At 43.4% G+C, this 17,730-nt stretch overlaps 1 protein-coding gene and 1 pseudogene across 2 annotated transcripts in view; both read left to right on the top strand.

Moving 5' to 3' along the window:
* LOC146461080 (uncharacterized) overlaps positions 1 to 17,730 on the top strand; it is a 99,836-nt gene that overhangs the window by 68,680 nt on the left and 13,426 nt on the right. The window lies entirely within an intron of this gene.
* Positions 9,517 to 16,891, top strand: LOC146461086 (ADP-ribosylhydrolase ARH1-like; annotated as a pseudogene). Its single transcript, XR_014857489.1, has 3 exons — positions 9,517 to 10,812; positions 12,116 to 12,343; positions 15,815 to 16,891. The product of XR_014857489.1 is annotated as an ADP-ribosylhydrolase ARH1-like (transcript).

Consider the following 17,730-nt stretch of genomic DNA (forward strand, 5'->3'; position numbering starts at 1 on the left):
ATCTTCCTGGCGAGGGATGCTTTCCTTGCTCACTGGAAGGCCTGGAACTGAAAACACGGTGGGAAGTTCAACGAAGTTGTTGTCCTCCAGGTCGAAGACTTCTAGGCTAAAGAGAGCACAATCGGTGATGCAGTTGTGGCTCCCTAGGGTGTTCAGTGAAAGCTGAGTCCTCTCCCCATCTATGCCCAAGCTCTGCATGAGTTTGTGAGTAACAAACGTAGTATTGGACCCTCCATCTAACAAGGCATACGTCAAGGCTGTCCTGTTTGATCCTCTGGCTTTGACCTTTACAGGCACAATGGGCAAGGCTGTAGCTGGTTGGCCGGCCCCAATTAAGGCACATTGACTATCGACGCTGATGTGGTTGGTTTGAGTGCCGGTATCACAAGAGGAATTTCCATCCGTTGAGAGTCCACCGATAGCATTCTCGTCGCGTGCACGCTGCTCGTTTCCACAAGTGCCATCGATAGGGTGAAGGTATGTGGAGTGCTTCGATTGGCAACCGGGGATCTTGCAGAAGCTGGTTTCGGGCATACGCTCACGAGGTGGCCAGGAAGGAGACAGTTATCGCAGAGGCCCTTACTTCGAGTAAACTGGAACCTCTGTTCCACTAAAAGTTTCTTGAAATCTTTGCAGCGAACCAACATGTGATTTCTCCAACACAAAGGGCACCTTAGAACAGACCGTCTTACACCAACTGTACTTTTGGAAACGTTCGCTGTTTCATTGGCGTCACCACCATTGTAACCTGCGCCAGCTGCCCAGGTTGGTGTTCCTGTGGAAGTGGGTATGGCTTGTCATAAGGTCGAGGCTGAAGAAGTGGGCGTGGCTGTTGATCCCACATGGAAGAGTTAACTTGGGACGGAACTCTGGACAATTGTTTGACGCTGGGAACTAGCAATTCAGCAATGGTATAAGCTCGCTCTTTGGCCTCGGCGTTTGCAATCTCTGTTTCAAGATCGAGTTCACGTTTCCTTTGATCAAGGCGTAGCCTAGATTCTTCGCGCTGTTGTTGTTGCCGCACTGCCTCTTGTTTAAGACGTTATTCCGCTTCTTGTAAGGCACGCTGTTTGTGCAAAGCGGCCGCTTCCGCTGCTAACGCTGCCCTTTTAGTTGCCGCTGACGTCCTTGGACTTTAGACATGGGAAACAGTGGAGGAGGGTCTGGATGGGGTTAACTGACAACTGACAAATAGCCAAAATTTTATCTGACAACTGACAAATAGCATAAAATTTAACCGACAACTGACATTTATACTCGCTGGTACTGACAACTGACGAAAGACCTGTTGCTGCGTTTTTCGGCTAATAATTGATATATTTTATACCAAATCAACAAACAAAGGTGTACAATAAACAGCAGCAGAGTAGGGCGTCATATTTTATACTAACAATTCATATTAGTTAATACTTCATTGCTAACATGACACAAATTTACGTGGAACGCGCTCTAGCAATATACCGAGTCTATACCATGTCTGCTCGTTCCGTCGTAATAACTAAGGCGATTGCTAGCTTTTGCCTAGCCTCCCACGCAGACGTTCTTAGGGGTTCGTCACGCGTTCCTGCAGGGGCAGGAACGCGTGACGAACCCCTAAGAACGTCTGCGTGGGAGGCTAGCTTTTGCCGCGTTGATTCGGAAACAGCATTCGATCGACACCGAAGCCGTATTCCAATCAATTGCGATGAGCTAGAGACTCAGTCTCTAAAATGGCACCTGTTGTCATTTCTTGGGCTGAGAGAACTGGCATTAAAATTCGGCCTTGGAGAGTTTGATTTAAAACTTTACCGCATGGCACCGAAGCAGGGAGGAAGAAGCAAAAATTTTGCGATAATCACAGATGTTCGGTGGAAAATGGAGCTGCCAAGCTTGCTGGAGGAAACAGGCAGCGAACTAACGCTTCTGGAGCGAGGAATGCGTCGGCTGCATGACAGCATAGCTGCGACTAACAAGGAATACCTTGAAGAGGTTGAGTTGTGCACGTTACTCACAACAGTTGTGGAGAACATTCACGCCGTCTCCCATTTTAAACATGAGACGTTCACCGCCTTACAGTATTCCCAAGACTTTGGAGCCATCACAAAGGAGACTTTAAAAAAGACCACCATGGCTTTTGAAAGTATAAAAGTCACGCAACCGCTTCCGTCAGCAGAGATTAGCGCTGAAACGGAGACTGCCATGAAATTATTGGTAGAGAAGTATCGTCCAGTAAAATAAAGAACAGTCAGGGGTGAGACTACAAAGGACAAAGCAGGGGCTCTACCACCAGCGGTGTATACGAAGCCACCAGATTGCAGTAAAGTAAACGTTATGCCAGACGAAGAGAGCAATTCCATCACGGAAGATCCAGAACGACTCAACAGAGATGTTGAAGATGAATCAGTCCTGAGGTGCCATCTAATGATGTTACAGAAGTCACATTTGTAAATGACTTTGTCATTGATGTGGTCGTTGGTGCTGTGCGACCTCCACAAGAGGACGAGTGCGATACAGCTTCAGACAACGATATCTCTGACACTGAGGAGGAAATTTCACCTGTCGCAGTTTCAAGGTCTGGCCGACCGATACGCGCCCATTTTCGGTTGGATTCGTAAGGTATGTTCTTAGTAGATTGGCCATGGGATGATTTGTATAAAGGCCAAAGAAACAATTGTAATTGTTGCAAAAATGTAAACATAAAATTAAACACTAACCAGAAACAAGTTTTTACAATACTTTTTCGGTTATCAGGGTACGCTCCTCCTATCTGTCTTACATGACGTTTAAGTTTATTTGGGTCCTCAAGAAATTATTTAAATCTGCGGTTAATTATTAACAGCCATTTAACTGACAACTGACAAATGGCCCAAAATTTAACTGACAACCGACAAATAGCCTAAAATTTAACTGACAACTGACATTTGTACCCCCCCCCCCCCCCCACCATCCAGACCCTCGTGGAGCCCCCTAATGATTTTCGCGTGGCCGCGAGGGACGATCGAGGACGCGCGCGAGAACGAGACCCCATGTTGCTCACTGAATCTTCCGGATGAATATTATTATCTGCGCTTTCATGGCTCGTCCGCTCTGCATTTGCCAACCATTCATCCAACAGGGTCTGGAAGGGGGGGGGGGGGGTCCTGATCCCACATTCCCGCTCCTTTTTCACGAGAATACCGAATCCCGCACTTTTTTTCACCGCTATTCCGAATCCCGTTTTTTCTTTCTCAAAAAATACATTAAAAAAAACATTTCCACAAAAGCTAATAAATTTAAGATCAGATGTAGATTGGCCCTTTCGATTGATATTTAGAATTTAAGCCTGTTTTAAGGTTACCGTAAAAAAGAAATAGAATTAGCAAAGCCTAAAAACAATCTGCCACCCGCCGAACGCGAGGCAATCAATGCCTTGAGGCGTGACACTACAATAAATTAAAAAAAGGCAGACAAAGGAACTACAACTGTAGTCATCAACACACAAGATAAAATAAAAGAAGGTCAAATACGCTATACTTGTTTCAATGGACGTAACGAGCCTTAACTCACCGCATGCTCTGCATACTCACCGTATGCAGAGCATACGAAAAATTCTACGACAACGAACCTCTTATCCCTATACGGCTACTTGAAAGAGCGCTAAGTTTAATTCTCCAGGAAAATTCATTTCAGTTCTGTCAATACCTACAAACCCATGGGCGCAAAAATGGCAGTCGCCTTATGCACTCGCGCTATTGAAATGTCGAGGCTTCTCCCCAAGCCTTTGCTCAGTGCAATATCCGCGAGGCCAGTAAAATCATGAAGGTGGCGTTTGAAAATGTTTCATTCTCTATGGTTCTCTGTTGAGATTGGCACTTTAAATTTCTCTTCATGAATCGGCTGGCCAGACGTTTGTTTAGACTCTGTTGTGAGACAAAAGGACACCAAAACTCGAACTGTGTTAACGGGGTTCGCGCTGTTCGCTGGATTGCTTCCAATGATCATGGCCGGGTTCGAAAGTCGATTAACGCTAATCTACGATTAAACGTTAATCAAGGTTTTCATCTCGCTCTTTAAAAGTGATTTCAAAGCCTAATTTCAAGCTAAAGGTAAAGAAAAGTCTAAGTCAAAATTGAGAGCCAAAAATTATTTTGAAGAATCTTTATTGATTAGTAATTAAACTCGAATCAAAGTTCACGTTAATCTAGGATTAGCTTAATCGGGCTTTGAACAACTGGGCCCTGATGGTTGAAACATGCGAGTTTGAGGTACGTGCAGAGTTAACGATTAGCCAATTGTGAAATGTTTTATTGTAAAATACTGTAAAAATCGTTAATCAATGAGTCCGTTGACAGACGTAACACCAGCCTATTACGGGAAACATGCGGAAGGTAACTTTTGCGAAAAGTTAATTGATATATGAGCCACTATTAGCTTGTGGGTTTTCACGAAAAAGACAGACACGCAAAAAAAAATCCCGCATCCCGTACCTAAATTTTGGTGAATCCCGCTTCCCGGGTAGAAGTCAAATCCCGAATCCCGTCAAAATATTTGCGTTTTCCCGAATCCCGCACCGTTTTTGGGCCAAATCCCGGATCCCGAGAATACCCTTCCAGACCCTGATCCAACATTACTTGAAAGGCGTCGATCCGTCTACATTCTGTCTCATATAAATAATCTTGTGAATCCTCAATGTCATCCTCGTTGCTTAGGAGAGCGTGGTACGTGTGACGTTGTGTGACTTCCGGTCGTAGGATAGCTCACGGCGTGTAACCTAGATTTCTCGGGTTACATTGCTCAATCTTGTAACTACTCGGCTTTGTGAAGTAAAGCACATTTTTCGGATTGATATTCTCGCAAGTATCTTTACATGGTGTCAGAAGTGGGATTGATTTGCCGTGTCGCTTCGTTGTTATTCTCCCTTGAGAAACCACCAAAAAGTCGACGGCAAATCACCACTGAAATATGCCAAATTCGGACGAAACAGGCGGATCCACGCCAGACACTTCTCAGCCCCGACAACTTATACAAGTCAACATTCCGCTTCCACCGAAGTTGGAACTAAAGGGAAACTTGGCCACAAACTGGAAAAAATTCAAAAGGATGTGGACAAATTATGAGATCGCCTCCAGACTTCGCAACGAAAACAACGAGCTCCGAACAGCAACGCTCCTAACTTGCATCGGTCCAGACACATTGGAAATTTATGATGGGCTGCCGTTCGAAAGCGAAACAGACAAGACGAACGTAGACGTTGTTCTGCAGAAACTGGAGACCTTCTGTGTCGGGGGAAACAAACGAAACATATGAGAGGTACTGCTTCAATAAGCGAGATCAGGAAGCCGGTGAGTCTATTGAAACATACGTCGCTTCTCTTCGTTCCCTCGCGAAGACGTGTAATTATGGAGAGCTCGCAAATGATCTCATTCGAGATAGGATCGTTGTTGGAATCCGCGACAACAGTGTTAGGAAGCGCCTTTTGCGGGAAAGCAAGCTTACTCTTAAGAGCTGCGTGGATATTTGCCGAGCAAGTGAGTGCACCGCTCAACAGCTGAAGGCTATGCGTCCAACAGAAGATGTCCATGCCATGGGGCAAAAACCGCAAAGAAATCCGAGACAGAAAAAGGAATTCAAGTCGCCACATGTCGCACAACCCGAATGGTTGATTGTATCTTCTGCGGAAAAACGCATGTGAAGAAAAAAGAAGAATGTCCCGCTTGGGGCAAAACCTGTACCAAATGTGATGGAAAAAACCACTTTGCCCCCTTCTGTACTAAAGGAGGAAGACAACGAAAGTACAAGCAAGTCCAAACAGTGGAGTGCGAACATGACGAAGAGTATGGCGAGGAAGACGACGATGAATATCTCTTAACTGTCCTCACAGAGGACCTAGAGTACATTGACTCTGTTAAAGACAAAGAATACCCTAAGAAAATCTTTACAACTCTGGAGCTCAAAGGGAAGCAAATCAAGTTTCAGTTAGACTGCGGAGCAACAGTCAACATCATCCCAGAGGATGTCTATCAAAGCGCCTTTCACGATCCAAACCTGGAGCAACTGCAGAAAGCTAATACTACACTCGTTATGTATAACAAATCAGAGATTACGGCCTTGGGGAAGCTAACAGCTGAGACTCTCAACCCGAAGAACGATGAGCAATACCTGATCGAGTACCTGATCGTTAGCCGGGGTCTCAACCCTCTACTCGGAGCTAGAACAATCCAGCAGCTTCATCTTATGAACATTAACGAGGCCAACATTATGTCCATGGACACAGAAGACCGTAAGAAAGTGCTAACTCAGTCAGACATTACGGACAGCTACGTTTTCGCAGGTGAAGGAGCACTCGAAGGAAAGCTGCACCTAGAGATAGATGAGTCTGTGCCTCCTGTGAAGCTGCCAGTGAGGAAAGTTCCAATCGCAGTTAGAGGGCAACTCAAGGAAGAACTCGATCGCCTGAGTGCTATGGGGATAATCGAGCCAGTGGACGTTCCAACCGACTGGATATCATCCATGGTGGTAACCACTAAGAGGAACGGAAAACTCCGCCTATGCATTGATCCAAAACCCCTGAACCAGGCCCTCAAGAGGAATCACTATCCCTTGCCATCCATCGATGACCTTCTGCCAGATCTAGCCAACGCCAAAGTGTTTAGATGCCAAAAACGGATTTTGGCACGTTGAACTGGACACTGAGAGCAGTTACCTCACGACTTTCGGCACCCCATGGGGTCGGTACAGGTGGCTCAGAATGCCCTTTGGTATATCTCCAGCACCAGAGGAATTCCAAAGAAGACTGGATGCTGCCATGGAGGGACTGGAAGGCGTTGTTCCAATCTTCGATGACTCCATAGTTTTTGGAGTGGGAGACACATACGAAGCAGCAGTGGAGGACCACGACAGAAAGCTGACCGCATTCCTGCAACGGTGTCGAGAAACAGGAATCAAGCTAAACAAAGATAAGTTGAAGCTCCGTTTACCCGAAGTTACCTTTATGGGTCACATCATTTCAGCTGAAGGGCTGAAGCCTGACCCAGCGAAGATAGAGGCAATCCAGAAAATGCCGACACCAGAGAATAAACAAGATGTCAGAAGGATCCTTGGCACGGTCAACTACCTGCAGAAATTCGCCCCCAACCTCTCGGAAGTCACTGCACCCCTTAGAGAATTGCTTAAGGAAAACCATCTGTTTCAGTGGGACCAAGATGTACACGGCCTATGTTTCTCACGGATTAAAGATATCCTCTCCCATGCCCCTGTGCTCAGATATTTCAGTCCGGACGAAGGCCTTGAACTTCAATGTGACGCTTCACAGAAAGGCCTTGGCGCGTGTCTAATGCAGTCGGGACAGCCCATAGCGTACGCATCCAGATCACTGACGCAGACAGAGACGCAGTATGCGCAGATTGAGAAAGAGATGCTCGCCATTGTCTTCGGTGTGGAACGCTTTGAGCAGTTCGCGTACGGCAGAAAGGTGAAGATCGAGACTGACCACAAGCCCTTGGAAAGCATCTTCAAGAAAAGCCTACTGAGTGCACCAAAACGACTCCAAAGGATGCTGCTCCGCCTACAGAAGTTTGACTTGGTAGTTACGTACAAGAGAGGTTCGCAGATGTACCTAGCTGACACTCTCAGCAGAGCCTTTCTCCCAAGCAAAGGAAGTGCCTCAGGACAAGACGAAGTAGTACTGTCAGTTCAAGATAACAGGGGTGAAACGGCTAAGGATGCAGAATTTATTAACATGCTCCAACATCTGTTAGTATCAGATGACACGCTGAAGATCATCCAGCACGAAACGAAACAAGATGTAACCATGCAAGAGCTGGAAGCTATCATCAAGAACGGTTGGCCCGACAACCGAAACAAAGTTCCAGAGAATTTGAGGGACTACTATTCCTTTCGAGATGAGCTAAGCCTACAGAATGGCCTGATCTTTAAAGGTGAACGCCTTGTCGTTCCAGGTGGTGCGAAAGACTACATAAGGTCCAGAGTACACTCTAGTCACATTGGAATTCAGGGATGTCTACGCCGCGCTAGAGAGTCAGTCTACTGGCCCGGTATGAACAGCGACCTGGAGGAGTTCATTTCCAAGTGTCCCACCTGCAATGCCCATCAAGCCGGCCAACCCAAAGAGCCTATGATCTGCCACGAGATCCCCTCATGGCCATGGGAGAAGATCGCTTGTGATCTCTTTGAACTTAACGGAAGGGATTATCTGATCACAGCAGACTACTACTCAAGTTTCTTCGAAATTGACCGCCTGTACTACAAAACTGCGAAGGAAATCATCTCTAAGCTAAAGGTTCACTTGTCAAGACACGGTTTGCCTGACCAGCTCATATCCGACAATGGACCTCCCCTCAATGCATTTGCCTTTGCAGACTTTGCGCATGCTTACAACTTTGAGCACATCACTAGCAGCCCAGGTTACCCTCAGTCGAATGGCAAGATTGAAAACGCTGTCAAGACTGCAAAGAACCTCATGACAAAAGCTGTGGAGTCAGAGCAAGACCCACATCTGGCGCTGTTAGACTGGCGCAACACGCCAACTGAAGGCCTCGGAAGCTCTCCGGCACAGCGTCTCTTTGGACGAAGGACGCGAACCCTACTCCCGACATCAAGCACGTTGTTAAACCCAAAAATACCAACAGAGGTTCCCCAGAAGCTAATGAAACAGAAGGCCAAACAAGCCATGTATTATAACCACGGTACAAAAGAGCTAAATGACCTTCGCATTGGGGATGTCGTTCGTATAAAACCCCTACGACCTGGCGAAAGAAAACAGGGGTGGACAAAAGCCAGAGTCGAGAGCAAAGCAGACATTCGTTCATACAAGGTTCGTACGGAAGACGGGAGAGAGTACCGACGAAACAGGCGGCATTTGAGGCAGACCCAAGAAGACGCACAAGTGGACGGTCAGGAGCAGAACCTCACTGCAGGGCCTCCACCAGCAGCAAGGAGCGAGACTCCGGATGCAGCTCTGTCGCCCAAAGTGGAGCCCCTACAGGAGCCCATAGCACAACAGTCACCACTTCAAGAGCCACCAGCAGCTGGACCAGGGGAGAATGCGTCCACTCCTCCCAGTCGGACGAGTGGTCGCATTGTGCGTCCACCAGTGTACTTGAAGGACTATATCACTGGCTAGAAGTTTATATACCTAGCTACCCAACACGGACTTGTCATTTTCGTATCTAGCTTCACTTGGACAGAGACATGCATGATTTAGTTTTCAATTTTGTGTTTCTTTTTTTTTTGTTTTGTTTTTGTTTTTGTTTTGTTCGTTTACCTCTGAGAAGGGAGGATGTGACGTTGTGTGACTTCCGGTCGTAGGATAGCTCACGGCGTGTGACCTAGATTTCTCGGGTTACATTGCTCAATCTTTTAACTACTCGGCTTTGTGAAGTAACGCACATTTTTCGGATTGATATTCTCGCAAGTATCTTTACAGTACGCAGCGTGAGCAGTTCTGAAACTTTCGACAATTCTTTGGAATTCATGCGCTTTGGAAGAAATCGCCTCAACTGACGGCGCTTGGGACATACGCAGATTAATTTCATCAATTTTCTTGGTAATGCTACCTTTCGTAGCTCGCCTGCTTCTGCGAAGTCGGAGTAAGTTCTCGCTCTGTACTCCTTCTTGATCGAGCGTAACATTCGTTTGGACTTACGACGAGTAGCGGTATCTTCTGTTGTGTCGATTCCTTCATCCATGGTTGATCACGATCAAAACAATGAACAGGCTCTCGATGGGATGAGAATCCAATCAAACATTTTCGAACGCTGTAATTGACACTGAGACGGCAATACAACTAATTGGTAAACTTTATTGGTCTTGCGCTGGAATCAGTGCGAACGCATCTACTCTTGAAATTGAAGTTCTGGCGAAGGCCAAGAACGGTGCATTGTTGAAGAGTTGAGTAAACGATGATGATCGAGATGGTTCGACTAAAGCAAGAAATAACATAAATAATTAGCAGGAAAAAAGACAAGAAATAACAACTGTCAAAATGCGCACTTACAAATGTTTTCCAGAATACAGCCAAAAATGAATCGAGCGTAGAAGGATGAGAAGTCTTGTGAAAATCGATCTGACGAAGAGCGTTGACAACGAGAAAATTATAATGAGTGGTTGAGGCGCCAAAAACCTTAAGTACAAGAAAAAGGCGACTAAAAATATGCAGCGCCCGGGGAATACATGATAAGCATTATAAGCAAGAAAAATCTAAAGTGAAAGGAATGTTCACGTTTGAATCCTACACTAATTGTAAATTAGACCAAGACCATGTCTGTTGTTTAATAACCTAGGCAAATCCTAAAAGTTCATATTGTACAAAATTATTTGATAACTCTGATGAAGGGAACTCAGATGGTGAAAATTAATAACTTGTATGCAGTAAGTTAACTTTCAGCTGTCTTCATGAAGCCAAGAATGTACTAAACATTCTAGGGTTCCAGTGTCCAAGGCAATCCCTATCAATAAACCTGCTTAACCCATTCACTTATAGAACTTAATTTCCTTTTATTTTCTAGGTCACAGTAAGGGTAGTGCTGCATTGAGAGGTGATCCCAATTTCAAAATGCCTTTCTCTAAGGATCACTTTTAAGCTTGTATATGCTCCTAAGAGCTACAGGAGATGCTTTGGGCTACAAGAATGGCAACTGGGAATTTTGTCATTCTGGACAAGATATCCATAAAGAATTGCAAGAGCTTGGTGGTCTCCAGAATATTGAGATCAAAGGCTGGATGGTGAGTGATGATACCGTTTTGCACCTGGCTACTGCCGAGACATTGGTGTCATCTTGGAAGGCACATGAGGAACTCTTTAGCACATTAGCTTCCATGTACAAAGAAACTATGGTAAGCCTACATCATAAGCCTGCATCAACAGAATGAGCCCTTTACAAGGAACGGTCACATGGTACAGAATCCGCCATACTGGAGAGCAAGTTTTGCAATAGGACAACCAAAACAAAGTGACTTAAGGTGGCTCTATACCGTTTCTTCAGTTTTCGCTAGTAGTAATATATATATTTTTCTTGATGTTCTGGTTCTTTCAGCCCTGTGAAAATATCTGGGTTCAAACATAGTTTTGAGTACCTAAGTCCTTATTGCTAAGAGCACTGTTACCACTGGTAAACTCCATTTCCATGGCAACCAGCCGATGATACATCTGTTGATTCCTTCACTCCTAGTTAGTTTCAAAACGGGTTTGTCTGAATATCGCATGGTAGAATCCCGTTATTTTTTGTGTAAAGAAGAGAGAAACTCCAAAGTGTCAGAACAAATTCTGTACATACATGTATGACATTTGGCCAATTTCTGCAATTATCGTTTTTGCCATTTATTCCAGTTGTCGGTGTATAATTCTTCCTAAGATTTTTTGGAGTACAAATACCAGCTAAATCCTAACATTGAGCCAATTGTCAGAAAAATTCACAGTGGAAAACTCATTAAAATGCAGCCTTATTTTTCATCCTAAAACTGGCCTTGTTTTGTGCGCCATATAATGAAAATTCCCGTATCAGTTAGAAAAGTGTTCGCGCCATTTTAGAACCCAGTTGCCGTGCGCCAAATAACTGTATGGAGTCACCTTAATCCCGCCAAACTTGAATTTTTTTTAGTTGTGGATGTCCCACTGTGCATAGCTTGCTCTCCAGGGTCTCTCCAGTATGGTGGGTTTTGTATTACTGTATGTGACTGTTTAGCTACAACGGGCACATTATGGTCATTTATATTTAGATGTCTATATGCTAAGTGATCCTTTTTTTCCTATTTCCTATCTTATTGTTTATTTATTTATTTACTTATATCTACTTGATATATTGATAGGGAGGGCTACAAAAGTTTTTTAAAAATTTATTATTGAAGGGAATTTTGCATTCAAATGGGTTGAATGATAAAAACAGCTTTAAACACAAAAGCCAAATTATTTGTCCCAAACACTCCTCATCTTTTTGACTTAATATTTTGGAGAGCTAATATCATTTATGAGAATGACATTTACATCTGAGATTTTGGGGGCTTACATGTACGTTTGAGAGAATGATTTTCGTAGTAGTTCACAAACTATAATATTGTAGGAAAATATGGTATGTCCAGAAACTTGTGACAACTTTGATTAACAGTTAAATAACTGTTATATTTGAATATTTGTTTCTAGAAAGACATGATCGGTCGAGCACCAGGGAATACTACAATGTCAAATTGTGCAAGGCTCCGACCTGGCATTCCACAAGGATATGTGGTGCCATTTAATCCCCGTGGGGGTGGATGTGGAGCAGCCATGCGGTCAATGTGCATAGGCCTGTTAATAACTCCCCTGAGAAGCTTGATGATCTCATTGCTATTAGTATTGAAAGTGGACGAATAACTCATAACCACCCAACAGGTACTGTACTTTGTGATGTTTTTTATTCATGTTTACTTAATAGCATTAATATGAGCTGACTGATAGGAGCCTACATATGTATTACCCTTTAAGCCCTAACAGTGAATTCAGCATTAAATTTCTCCTTGTAATATATATCCTAATAATACCCCTGAGGTCATGAGAATTAAGGATTAATGTTCACCCAAGGTGCATTTTCTTGACATTTCAATTGATAGCTTCTCCCCGGTACTTTTATAAGAAAGGCATAGGGACAAGATAGGAGAATTTGTTCTTTGATGTTAAGAGACAAAGGGTTAATTCCTCACGTCAACCCTTTCCCAAGTAAATTTATTTTTAGAACTGAGCACTCTGAACAGGTAGTCAGGACATATTGATAACTAAACTGTTGGCATTCCAAAGGTCCCTAGAGACCCATTCTAAAAATATATCTACTCGGGAAAGTTGACTCCGAGGCTTAGTATGAGACGCAGAGGCCTTGGGGCATGAGCTCCTTGCTACATTTTAAGTACACTCTCGACAAATGGTCTTTCAAAACATAAGTCTCTCAGAGCCTTCATTTTTCTCAAGAACCTAATTATCATGGAGACTAGATTGTTTTGTATAGCCGTTTGATCTCAAGTAGGAAATTAAAAAGTAAGTTAAGATTTGATGCCCTTAATACTTGTACAGTATCTCTGAAGGTCTCAACTTATAATAATTTAAATGTCCATTAATGCTCAGCCTCATTTTGTTGTGAGGTGAAGACGGAGTTTCTAAAAAAAAGGTCAAAATGTGCTGGGCTTGCAGAGAGAACCATTCAGGGCTAATTATTCTAGAAATTGGCGAGCCTGCAAGCAAGCTGTGTATTTGGTTAGACGCAAGAGGATATTGTGCGAGCACCGAGTGAAGCAATTACAGTGCGACGCGCCTTACCGTAGCCACCCAACAAACTTTTTTACAAGTTAACCAATCAGAGGGTGCAAAAGTGTTTGACGAACACAGCCTCCTTGCAAAGGCTTTGTGCAACATAAACACAATCAAATGAAAATTTGTCGCATCGTATTTGTATTTAAAACAAACAAAAGTTATACTATATACTATTTGTGACAATAGTTTGGATTCGACTTTATTGCTTTACACATATCCGCAGTTATGGAAATAACTATTCGAATTAGCCTGCAAAATCGTCGAAACACTCGCGGCGATTGCTATCTTTGACTGACAAAAGTTTGGATTCGACTTTACTGCTTTACACATATCCGTGGTTATATATATAGATCTCAGTGCAAAAATATTGTATTCCCAATTTTCTTTGTTTACACGTAGGAAACATTACATGAAAACAATGTTTATTCTTAGTTTCGCCAGGCACTAAAGAACCAACAACCTATCGAATTACAAAAATAAAACGCGAAGTACAGAGAAAACTGCAATAAACACATCAGTTCAGTTTGTTTTGAACTGACACAATAAAGTACAAAAATGAACAGTTCTCGCAAAAGCCAAACATCTCAACGAATATTAAATTATAGCAAGTCCAAAACTCAAACATGTCTCGGATATAATGAGTGGCAACTGAATTCCTTTGTGCCAGCGGCCGTCAAAACTTCACTTCAGACACAACAGTTCCATGCAAGACCGCGCCTTAAAAGATCAAGCAAGTTTTATGTAATCATTTTCATCACTGATGTTGAAATAAATTCACTTCAAGTTCGACTGAAGGTTTCATAAACTCAACAAGAATCAACAATGTCACTAATGGCATTATAATTGAAAACCATCAGCTCCAGCTGAACTTGGCTGGGCTGCTTCATGCAAAAAATTTTATACTAACAAAGTATCCATACTTGGGCTGCGGGCAAATACGCGGCAACGTTAGCGCGGTGATATTGTTCAATTATCTTAGGCAACTGCCAGTTCCCTTCTTCAGGTCAACCATTTCGGTATCTCATTCTTCAATGCTCCTTGTTTTTCGTCGAGCGGCTGTTGTTGTTTTCGATAAAACCGGCAGGGGGCTGATTCATTGCGGTTCGGAGCATCGCCGGTAAGCGGCTGGGAAAAGCAGAATAAATGGAGTTCGCACTCGTAGTTGTACCACTATTACTTTGGAGCCTGTGCGAAAGTTCCACTGGTTTCAGCGGCAATCTTTTGTTTTCTGTGTCAACGATGGCCTTGATTTCGCATTCCAGTATACGTTTCTCGGCCAGAAACAATCTCTCTAGTGAAGGGAAGAACGCATCGATATCTCCGGTTTGAAGGTATTTCAGAGAGCTTAAAGTTTTGAATCCACTGATTTCAAATTCTCTTTCTGCAAATCTCCAGGTGTAATCCACCGGCTGGTAGACTTTTGAGCCAGTTGTGTAATTCGCTCATCTTTACTTGACTACAGTCACACGCAGACTACAGACGATATACACAGCTTTCATGTTTGCAAGGAGGCGGTGTTTGTGAAATATTTTCGCGCCCTCTGATTGTTTAACTTGTAAAAAAGTTTGTTGGGTGGCTACGGTAAGGCACGTGGCACTGTAAGCCTCGAGAGGATTGGGCTTGGGCAGGGGCCTAATTAATTCTCCTGCCCCCACTCCAATCCTCTCATGCTTTATCCTTTCGTGGCTGACCAAATAGAAAGCTTGCTCACAGGGAAAAAATTGGCTCAATTAGCACCCAGTAAGAGCCCTTCAAAGATTTAAGGACGTTCCCGCGAAAGTCTTCTAACATTCATTTTTTCATTTAAAACTTTTGCCGTTGCTAAGCAGTGAGTTACTTGTGTCAGAAAAGTTAAAAATGGGGGGTCACCCGCTTCATTTCGGAGGTATGATATATCTGAAGGACCACCCTAGTTTTAAAAGATCTGTCTTCTTGACTTCATCTGACATCCCCAGTGTCTGTTTTTAAGTCTACTAACAATATTGCAAATGAATCCCTAGAATGAAACTCTCAATATACCATTAATTTTATATGTCTGACTGGACTTCCGTTAAAGTAAATGTAGTTTGTGAATGACCATATATTTGCAATTCTTGAGAGCAGCATGCATTATTGAGCAGGCCTGGTTGTTCAAAGCAGATAATTCGCTATGCGGCGGATAAAATGTATTGGTTGGAGTACATTTTATCTGCTGTATAGCGATTTATCCACTGGGGCATGGATAGAGTTAACCTTTTTTTGAACAACTGGGGCCAGGATTTAGATGTTGTGTGGGTAGAAGAAAAGGAAAATTTTCAACTTCTTGCATTGATTTTTGTTCATGTTTTCACAAATCCGTGGTATCAATTGGAAAAGAAAATTATGTATCCAAAATGAAGTAGGGCTCACTGACCATTTGACAGGGTAAACTAAAGGCAATGGCTACTATATATGGGTAGATCACTAACATTATTCTTTATTGGAATATCAATTGTTGTATTTAAGAGTATGATCCAACTGCTATCCAATGAGACTTTGGCCAACAAAAGGTAAAACTTCATTTAGTAATTTTATTTTTTCCAGGTTACCTGGGTTCCCTAGCATCTGCTCTGTTAACTTCATTTGCTGTCCAAGGCCGACCTGTCCCGGAGTGGGGTGCAGCACTCCTATCAACCCTCCCAAAAGCTATGAGTTACATAAAAAAGGTTGGCCATGATGTCAAGGAGAATGAAGAGCACTGGTCTTACTTCACGGACTCCTGGACTGCGTATCTTACTACAAGGGGAATTCTCCATAGCAACAGTGATCCTGTGTTTCCAGAGCGATATTCTGTTGTAGACCGTGATGGATTCTACAAATCATTGAGCTATCGGCAGGGATGGGCTGGGGCCAGTGGCCATGATGCACCAATGATTGCATATGATGCACTACTTGGAGCAGGGGCATCCTGGGAAGAGCTTTGTAGCCGAGCCATGTTTCATGGTGGTGACAGTGACAGCACAGGAGTGATCGCAGGGGGCTGGTGGGGAGTCTTGTATGGTTTGGATGGGGTTCCTGTGGGTAATTACAAGAATTTGGAATACAAAAAAAAGAATTGAAAAAGCAGCTGCTGACCTGTTTGCCAAAGCAAAAGAAATGCATTAGGTCAGGCAATCTGCACCATTGCACTTTTTTCATGGTGATGACACTGATGACCTCCCCTCAAATCTCCGTACTTTTAACGGTCCAGAAGCAGTGATTACTCTTGTACAGTCTATAATGGCTGAACTATGTCAGATATTGTAAGAAATATATTGTGGTGCTATTTTGTGGTGATTAGGCGGGTGGTAATGTTGTCTGCAGAAGGAGAAGGATGACAACAGTGATGATAATTATGATGAAGATGATGGTTGCGATTACAACAGATAGTAATAACATGACAATGATGATCAATGACTGAACTAGAGTGTATCATATTAAGCTTTGGTTAAAAGCCAGTTCCTCAAAGAAAGCTAGCCAGTTATAAACACTGACAACAAAGTCTCTTATTCTTGTTACAAACTCTAAGTATTAGCTTCCTTATCTGTAGCTGGTGGCCATAATAACCAGCTACCCCTGCTAAAGACAACCCGGTGATGAAAATGGCAATCACTATTGTGCTACAATGATCATGGCTACAGAGATGATGAAGTAGAATGATGATGCCTCCAATTTTATTTTTACCAAAAACGCGCCGATCTCGCCAAATCTCGGCGGCCAAAAACGCGGAGAGATTAGTGGCGAGATCTCAGTGAGATGAGAATTTAGACGGCTAAAAAAGTGCGGCGAGGAATCCCTGGCGGGATCTCGGCGAGCAAGCATCTGCAGCGGTGTACTGAAAATTTGATCGTCAGACGTGAAAGTAAAGCTTTTTGGTTTGAAATTCTTAATCAGCGGAATAACATTGAAAGGATACTCATAACCGAACTACGTTCTCAAGACGCCCCTAAGCATTTTCCACGAAAAAGTGAATATATCGGCTTCTGTAAGTAGGCCCGGTTCAGACGCCGAACTTTTCATGAGCCGAACCTAATACCTCGAATTAAGTACATGAAAAGTTCGGCGTCTGAATCAGTTGAGAACGGCTGCTTCAATTTGGAACGGCTCAGCCGTTCTTCCCGCCTGGCTCAGCCGGGAATTTCGGCTATAAAACGGCTTTGATTCAGACGTCGAACTTTTCATGAGCCGAACCTAATGCATAAATTATTATAACGTATTTCAAATAAAAAAATTAAAACTAAAAAAAAAAGAAACGCTTACATTTCGATTGGTTTTGCTTCAAGTAAATTAAGTTCGTCTAATTAAGTTCGGCGTCTGAATCAAAAGGCGGGATTTTCGTGATTTGGACCGACCTTAATTTGAATTAAGTTCGGCTCGTGAAAAGTTCGGCGTCTGAACTGGGCGTATCTACCGTATCATTTGAATCATTACGGCTGGGAAATCTGGACAAAAGAGCAAAACTAAGCGGTAAGCTTATGACG

Source organism: Pavona decussata, unplaced genomic scaffold, assembly GCF_977016875.1.
Source record: "Pavona decussata unplaced genomic scaffold, jaPavDecu1.1 SCAFFOLD_202, whole genome shotgun sequence".
Lineage (NCBI taxonomy): Eukaryota > Metazoa > Cnidaria > Anthozoa > Scleractinia > Agariciidae > Pavona > Pavona decussata.